Below are 9,015 nucleotides of genomic sequence, written 5' to 3' on the forward strand. Positions count from 1 at the left end.
AGAAAGCGTCCTTTCCGTCTGAGCTCGACTTTTATGACTGAAGCTCCGCCCCGATAGTTTGTCTTTAGAGGAACAACTAGCAAAGCATGATTGAAGAACTTTGACCAATGCGCAAAGCTGATGAAGCTTGTCTTCCTGGCTCTTTCTACGACGTGGGCGGCGTGGGATTTGCATTCCCTCCTGGGAAATGTAGTTCTAGCAGGGGACAGGCGCTGCTGAAGGACTGCACGATAAGGCTCCACAGGGGATGTGGGACCCTTACTGGAACGTTGGGTACGCGTTAGGTAAGCCAGGGGTGGGATGAGGGAGATTGGGGTAAGGGGGACAATGTGGGATGGAAATGTTCACCGTGGGGCCACACGAGGCTGAAAGTTGCAGGTCTGAGGGCGATCGCGTTGGGAGGCAGAGAAGACCTGGGTTTTGGCGCCAGTTCTGCAATGGATTCGCTGAAACCTCGGAGGCAATTCATTGCTTTCCTCCTCTTTCCCTTACAAGCAGTGACAAAGTTTTTGTCCCCGCGTCCCCACACAGCCTCCATCGGTCTGGGTTACTTGATGAGTTGAGAGCCCAGTTGAGAAACTGGGCAAGCGCTCTCCTGATCTGTAACTCACTGCTGAAAACTGGTCCCTCAAGTTGCCCCTAGCTGGATCCCCTAATCACAACTACTCTGAAAGGGGCCTTTAAGTACAGAGCCACCTAGGAACAAGACTCAACAAAGACCATCAGGGATCATCATGTCCCTGTGTCCATTTGCATTTAAGCATAAACCAGCTTCTAAATGACCTCTTTAAGTTAGCTCCAGAGGACAGTGTAGCTATCCTACCCTCTTAACGTTGCCCTTTGAGAAAAGTAGGTCTGAGATAAGTACTTGATTTGAGACTGTTTTTATAGGAAGCCCATTTCCTCAAACACCAGCCATGGGGGGTGGGGACTTCATAACTGAGGATTTTGTCCCTTTCACAGGCCCCAGCAGCGCTCCAGTCGACCACTGAAAGCAGGGCATGCCTCTGTGATGCTTGGTTTGTTTCCCACACAGTGAGAGGAAAACCTTCCTGAGCCTGCCCAGCAAACCTCCCTGTGCCCCTGCCAGGTTAGCTGGTGTGTGTGTGTGTGTGTGTGTGTGTGTGTGTGTGTGTGTGTGTGTGATCCTGTGCTGCCATCCAGGCCAAGATGGGAGGAAAGGAAAAGAGAGGTAGATGCTGAGGTTCCAGGGAGAGAAAGCTAGTTCCGGGGGATGCTGCAGGTCAGGAACTACCACATCCTTCCTAGATCACAGCCCAAAAGCTGTCAATGATCCCAGTTTGTTACTGGCAGCCAGACTTTGAGGAAGGTAGATCAGATTCCTCCAGTCGAGAGCTGACTCTGTGGAGATGCCTGTCTCCTGCCTTAGTCCTCCGAGCCTGTGAAGTATGACTGTCGGTTGTGTGAGAACCCTCCAGCCACGTTTTTCTTCCCTTGGTATTAAGGGTAGAATCTAGTGTCCTGCTGCTATGGTACAACCCCGGCCTTTCCACCTTACTCCTTGGTGTGGGTGTGAGCGTGCCTGCCTTATGGAAACAGAGAGGCTCGAGGAGAACAATTGCCCTGTTATGTCTCTCTGTGCCTTGTGCCTTTGAAGCTGGGTCCCTGACAGAACCAGGAACTAGGACCATCAACCGGTAATCATTAATCTTCATCCCCTATTGCAGCATGAATAATAAAACCCAGAGACAGATATTGGGGTTCAACCTGAAAACCAGAAAAGCAAAGCAACCAAGTCATTAGAGAAGTCTTACCTCTACCAAGACTGGGCAACTGCACATTAAGCAGACAAAGCAGCCTAAGCCTGTCTGTCCTCCCATTTTATATTCCCTCTAGTGCTAGGATTAAAGGTGTATGACTCCCTAGTTAGTATTGGGATTAAAGGTGTGAGCCACCACTACCGGGATTTGTTTTTGCATTGATCTTGTGTAGCCTAGGGTGCCCTTGAATTCACAGTGATCCATTTGCCTCTGTCTTCCAATCCTGGGATTAAAGTCATGTACCACCACTGCCTGACCTCTAATGGCTTAGCTTTGCCCTTCTCATCTTTAGGCAAACTTTATTTATTAAAATATAAGTAAAATATGTATTTTATTTATGTATTTCCCCTTTTCCTCTTAAATAAAAAAGAAGGCTATAACTAATATAAAAACTATATACAGGCCAGGCGGTGGTGGCGCACGCCTTTAATCCCAGCACTCAGGAGGCAGAGGCAGGCGGATCTCTGGGAGTTCGAGGCCAGCCTGGTCTACAAGAGCTAGTTCCGGGACAGGCACCAAAGCTACAGAGAAACCCTGTTTCGAAAAAAAAAAAAACAAAAACAAAAAACTATATACAGTAATTACAATAACTATATAATATACAGGCAATAAGTATATCAACAATGTCTAGTCCATTCGCATTTGACAAATTCTGAACAAATACTCCATATCTACCCTACCTTAGTGAGTCCAAAGTCTTATACATAATTTACTTTTTATCATAACGTGCTCTGTATCTGGTAAACAAGGAAAACTATAAATATAACTATAACTATAACTATCTAGCCTATAACTCCCTCAGAGACCCAAGAAGGAAATAACATTAACTGAGTAAGCAGGAAGAGCAAGCAAGTGACTTCCAAAAACGTGAGTGATGACAGAAACAGCTGTCTTCCTGGACCGTCACCCAAAGTTCCTCTGCAATGTTTGGCAGTCACTTTCTTTTGTGTCCTGCTTGTCCAATTAGGACAGCATGCTGTCAGCTGTTGGAGTAAGGGTATTTTCTTGATCAGTGGCTTACTTTTGCCACAAAGAAAGTAAACTCCCTGTGAAGTTTCTTTGATGCCCATCATCTTCTCTGAAGTAGATTGGTGCTGCCTGGAGTAAAGAAAGTAAACCTGTGAAGTTTCTTTGATGCCCATCATCTTCTCTGAGGTAGATTGGTGCTGCCTGGAGTAAAGAAAGTAAACTCCCTGTGAAGTTTCTTTGGTGTCCATTATCTTCTCTGAAGTAGATTGGTGCTGCCTGGAGTAAACATATCTCATTGTCAAAAAAAATAAAAAGAACCTAGGTTATTAAAAAATCTTAAATGCCATATTCTGTTTATCTCAGAAGTCTTTGAAGATGACCTGCCTATATAATATATATCTTTGTTTGATCTTGAAAACATACCCAATGTGACTACAGGTTTGATTATACTAGGTGATTAACTACTAACCTGCATTTTCTTATTATCCTAAACACTTGGTAATAATAATTTTCAAGGACTAGAAATTTGCATTATGTTGTTAAATGAGTTATATAGGTACAATACCTTGAACAAGAGTAGAAATATATGTGCAGCATGTTTTAACAAATTCATCTCACTATACAAAATTTGTATACAATATACAAAAGTCCAATTCAATGTAGATCATTTAAAACTAGTAATTGATTTTTAAAAGTAGATTCGATAATCTACCTTTTTATCCTATCATATCTATATTTCCCTTTTTTCTTTTAAAAACAAGAACTTGAATCTAATTTCCTTTGTTTAGCTTTTTTCCTGATCACCAATAGTCACTTGTAACTAATGCCCTAAATAATGAAAAATATCCATAATTCCTTGAACAACCAAGCACCACCCACCCCACCTCTTGGGAATGTGGACGTCATATTCTTAAATTTACTTCCTGATGTCTGGGGGCTATGGTATCTTTAGGGTGTCCTGAAAGGAAAAATTTGGCTTAATTGTCAAGTCCTGGAAGAGGTAGCTGTGTCATTTTTTTTTTTTTTTTTTTGCCCACTCTATATGTGATGGGACAATGCAGAGCTTGTCTCAAGTCCTGGCTTGAGTAGTCTATTGAACGAGGGGGGGGGTGGCACATGCCTTTAATCCCTGTACTTGGGAGGCAGGGGCTGGCTGATCTCTGTGAGTTCAAGGCTAGCCTGATTTACAAGAGGTAGTTCCAGGACAGCCAAAGATACACAGAGAAACCCTGTCTTGAAAAAATAAAAACAAACGAGCAAACAAAACAAAAAAAAACCCAAAGAGTAGTTTGTTAGCCTGGATCATCTCAGCTAGCCACCTCAAAATTATTCTGCGCACTTTGTAGTCCAAAACCTATCCTTAAGTGGTGTTTTTTAACTTAGTGGTATTATCATAGTCCTGGAGGAGTCATCACTGTGGGGCCCCACCCTCCTTGTGGAGATTTCAAAGGTCACTGTTAAGGCGTGTCCATGGTTCAGTGCAGAAAACTGATAGATACTCAAACCCCAAATCATGTACAGGAAGGTAAATAAAACCATTTTCTATAATTACTCAGTACTCTATATGACCATTAACATCATGACAAAATGTTTAATATATATAATCAATATAATATATATAAAATATATAATAAATATATATTATACATTAAGAAAAGATGTCAAAGGGTCAATATAAAATCAAAGGATTATGAGATTACTAGCAATAAAATAATCCTTAAAGTTTTGTTTTTCTTCTGTCCCATATCAGGTGGCTCTTCTGACATGAGACAAAGATTTTGAATTTCATTTTAATAAGCATGCTGGGTTTAGAGAAGGAGAGATCCACATTCCAACTCCAAATCCAGTTTTAATTTTTAATTAGACTGTGACTACAAAAAACTATTTGAATTATATATCTGTAGAGAACAGCAGAAACAAACATCTGGTAAGATTTATGAAATTTTACCCTATTCAAAATGTGATATTCCAATAGGCCAATTTACTCTTTTTATTAAGACATTTTTTTCTGGATGATTTGTCCTTTTTCTTCAGATGTCTCATTTGCCCAGTGGTCTTCAGATTCCTTAGCTGGATACTCTTATTTTCCTGAAAAGACAAACAAAACCCTTCCCCAACCTGAATTTTTTGGAGATTCTCTTTTGGCGTGTTAAATCTGATGAAATGAAAAGCATTTGTTAGTATTATAGGTTAGTTCAGATTAAAAGGTCATGTTGTTTGATGAACTAGCATCTCTTCTCATTAAGAGGTGTATCTTGTTTAAATGGAATCTTTATCAATTTTGATGGTATCTATAGCTTTTCTTCTCCTGTGGAAACAAAAGCAAACCTAACACATCTCCTGGTTTCTATTCAGAGGTCAATACATCATTAAAGTGTATCGGCTGATTTAATTCCACAGTTGTTTCTCCACAGCTGTTGTTCCTTTCTCATTAGCATTTAGAAAATTCAAAGTTAATAAAGCATTATGTAACCTGTTTCTGGGAGTATGTTTCATCCCTTTCTGTTTTTTTGTTTTGTTTTTTTTTTTTGTTTTTGTTTTTTCGAGACAGGGTTTCTCTGTGGTTTTGGAGCCTGTCCTGGAACTAGCTCTTGTAGACCAGGCTGGTCTCGAACTCACAGAGATCCGCCTGCCTCTGCCTCCCGAGTGCTGGGATTAAAGGCGTGCGCCACCACCGCCCGGCCCTTTCTGTTTTTTTTTTTTTAAAACATATCCTTTAGAGCTTTATTTGATCTTTCTATAACTACCTGTCTTTTTTTTAATATTTATTTATTATGTATACAATATTCTGTGTGTATGCCTGCTGGCCAGAAGAGGGCACCAGACCCCATTACAGATGGTTGTGAGCCACCATGTGGTTGCTGGGAATTGAACTCAGGACCTTTGAAAGAGCAGGCAATGCTCTTAACCTCTGAGCCATCTCTCCAGCCCTATAACTACCTGTCTTAAAGTATTGTGTGGTATGCTTTGTATTATAATAAGCAAAAAACTGTTTTATTTTCTTAGAGACATATGCTGGAGCATTGTCTTTATTTATCCAGATATATTTATGATGGCCATAACTTCTAGCAAATGTGTGATTACCAAATCAATCTTTTCTGAACACAAAAGAGTTGCCCATTGAAAACCTGACTAGGTATCAAAGACGTGGTATACATTCTACAAAATGGAACACCTCCATCTGCCAGATTTCATTCCTTTGAGTACCCTTTGGGTTGCTTCCTGCAGATAGTGGTGTTTGGTTGTTTGGTTGTATAAGGAACAAGTAGGACATTTCCTTATATCTCCTTGGCTTGTTGACATGTAATAGAAAAGTCCTTTTCTAAACCTTTGCTATTCCCATGATGTTTTTATGAGATTCTGAGCCCTTTAGCACATTTCCAATCGATAATTGATCAATTTCTTCATTACCTTGTGATAGAGGACCTGGCAGACTCATACAGGATTGGACGTGTGTTATGTATATAGGATGATGTCTATTCCTGATTACATCTTGTACCTGAATAAACAATGAAGTCAATTCTGTATCATCTGGTATAAATTCAGAGGTTTCAATATGTTAGACAACTCTTTCTGCATATTGCGAATCAGTAACTATGTTGAGAGGTTCTTTAAAATCCCTTAGAACCATGAGGATAGCATATAATCCTGACTTTTGGACAGAATCATAGGGCTTTGTTCCACATAAATATTCTGATTTGTAACCTGCCTTTCCTGATTTATTTGCATCAGTATAGAATGTAGGGGCTCCGTACAATGTGGAAAAGGATCTAGTTAGTTCTCTTTATAAGTTGAATTCTCTTGCTTTTGAGATAATTGTTGTCAATCTCTCCCAAGAAATTACTACTAGATCTTTGCCAAGGTTCCCTTTCTTCCCATAATTTGTTAATTTTGTCATTTTTACAAGATACTATGATTTCTGTTGTGTCCTACTTGATGAAGTCTCAATTTTTCTTTTAAATGTAACTTGAGTCTTTTTCCATATAAGTTTTAAATTTTTTACTAGGTTTCTGTGGTAAAAAGATCCATTCTAAGATAATATCTTCCATCTGCTTTAAAATTCCTGTAGGGGAATGTTTGGAGGGTAATGCAGTTAAAATTGGATCCACACGATCCATGTATGTCTTCTGTAATTTCTCTTCAATCAAAGACAATACTCTCTCAGCTTCAGCTGGGATTATTTCAGTCCTTGTCACCATCTAAGGTTTTGTTTAAATGAATTAGTTCATCAGGTTTTATCTCAATAGTGGGCCTGAGCTGGGAAATGTCTCCTAACAATCGTTGGATGTCATTAAGAGTCTGAAATAGATCTCTCCTAATTTGTACCTTTTGGGGTTTAACTTTCTGTAACTCTATTTTGTAACCTTAATAATTAATAGAATCTCCTCTTTGTGTAATTTTTTTATTGCTGAAATAAACACCATGACCAAAAGGAACTTGGAGAGGAAGGAGTTTAGTTCATCTTAGAGCTCGAAGCCCATCCCTGAGGAAAGTCAGGGAAGGAATCTAAAGGCAGGAACTGAAACACAGCCTTAGAGGAACTCTAATGCTTACTAACTTTCTCCTTGGGCTCGCATTCAGCCTTCAGTCTGCTTTCTTAGACATCCCAAGACCTCCCTGGAATCCTGCCCACATTGGTTGGGCCCTCCCTCATCAATTGTAAGTCTAGAAAGTATCAGTCAGACAGACTGGCACTCAGGAAGCTTCCCACGGTGCCACCTCTGCTATATGCTAAGTAACTCAGCCACATTGCCTCCTTGTCACCCACCCAAAATTTCTCTCTTGTACCCGTCAAGCTCCTCTATCTGTCCTTCAGTTTCTTTAATCATCTGAAAACTCCACACTGCTAACTATAACATTTTTCTTGTCACAGATCCTCCCACTCCCCTTTAAAAAGAAACCGAGTTTACTCTCCATTAATTTTCAGGAACCACCTGAACTGGTTCTCCTGACCTTTTCTAATACCAGGATTGGGAACATGGATCTTTCCAGAATGTGTGCCCTGGTCTGAAGCTTCTGTCTGGAGTTGTATTCTCGACTAGATTCCTTGGCTTCATCATTCAGGCCACACTCCCTGTCTGCCTCTGCCTTCATCATGTCCTCTGTATTCCAGCTTCTCCTGGTGCTCTTGGTTAGTTTTCCCCTCCTTTCGGCTCACTCAGGTGCTTGTGTTTTGAAGGACTCAGCTCACAGGCTTATATTCCTTCCTAGCTTCCCCAGTGGATCGGCTCTTCCCACTGCTCACTGATAGCTCCTTCTGTCTGCCTCTTCTTGATCTCCAGCATGACTCGTTCTGATGTCACTGTGATCTCCCAAAAAAACTAAGCCCTGAGAGACAGCCATTGGTGTCCTATCTGCCTAGTATGGGTAACACCCTCCACTCCCAACCCTGCACCCCAATAGGAATTCGGGGGTCAAATTTCCTGTTGGAGGTGTGTCTGAACCTGGGGCTCATACAGCTCTTCCAGGTCACGGGTTGCTGAGACCGCACACTTGTGAACTCTTGCTCTGGAAAGGCAGGAGTTAAGATAGATTTTCAGGAACCAGGATGGACAGCGAGGAGACAGACACACGACGTATTCCCAGGGACGCAGAGCCTCTCCCTGTGGACTGCTGACAGTTTCCTGTGCTGGCAGACACAGCGGGACTTCTCTCACTTGAAAAGCTGCACTGGAAGGAGACGGCTCCCACACAGAAAGTCATTTGAGGTTGTCTTCTATAGGTAGACCACTTGAAGCATGTTTTTCTAGACTGTGTGGATGGTGCTGGCCCAGCTGAGGTGTCCACACCAGGGCTGGGCTCGCCTATGGAAGCACACGGAGTCTCAAGCAGTGCTCCCGTAGACTATTCTCAGCTTGCTTTCCTGCTCAGTTGCTGAAGGGCAGTTTTGTAATGGGAACCTGCTTGTCATAGATGCTAATAGTTTGTTTTCTGCTATGGATTACAGAAGCCACTTCTGGACCAAACAGCTAACAAAACGTGATAAGGTGTTTTCCCTGGAGGCAAAGCTCTGTGCTCTGAAGAACTCCCCTGGTAGTGACGCTTGCTCTTCTCTCTTCTCCAGGGCCTGGCGTGCTTTGCACATGTTCTGAGCCATTCGAACGAGGAAGGGTTTTACCGGGCCCCTGCTCTGATTCAGATTTCTCTTAAGTCTTGCTAGGAAGGTTCAGTTTGGCATTTCCTTAAGAAAGCTGTAGAGTCAGGCGTGGTGAAGGAAGCCTTTAAACCCATAACTTAGGAGGCAGAGGCAGGAAGATCTCTGAGT

At 41.7% G+C, this 9,015-nt stretch overlaps 1 long non-coding RNA gene across 1 annotated transcript; it reads left to right on the forward strand.

The window, feature by feature from the left end:
• The first annotated feature begins 9 nt into the window (after positions 1-9).
• Positions 10-9,015, forward strand: LOC142856398 (uncharacterized). Its single transcript, XR_012911633.1, has 3 exons — positions 10-284; positions 964-1,090; positions 7,678-9,015. It is a non-coding gene; the product is annotated as an uncharacterized LOC142856398 (long non-coding RNA).

Source organism: Microtus pennsylvanicus, chromosome 8 (genome assembly GCF_037038515.1).
Source record: "Microtus pennsylvanicus isolate mMicPen1 chromosome 8, mMicPen1.hap1, whole genome shotgun sequence".
Lineage (NCBI taxonomy): Eukaryota > Metazoa > Chordata > Mammalia > Rodentia > Cricetidae > Microtus > Microtus pennsylvanicus.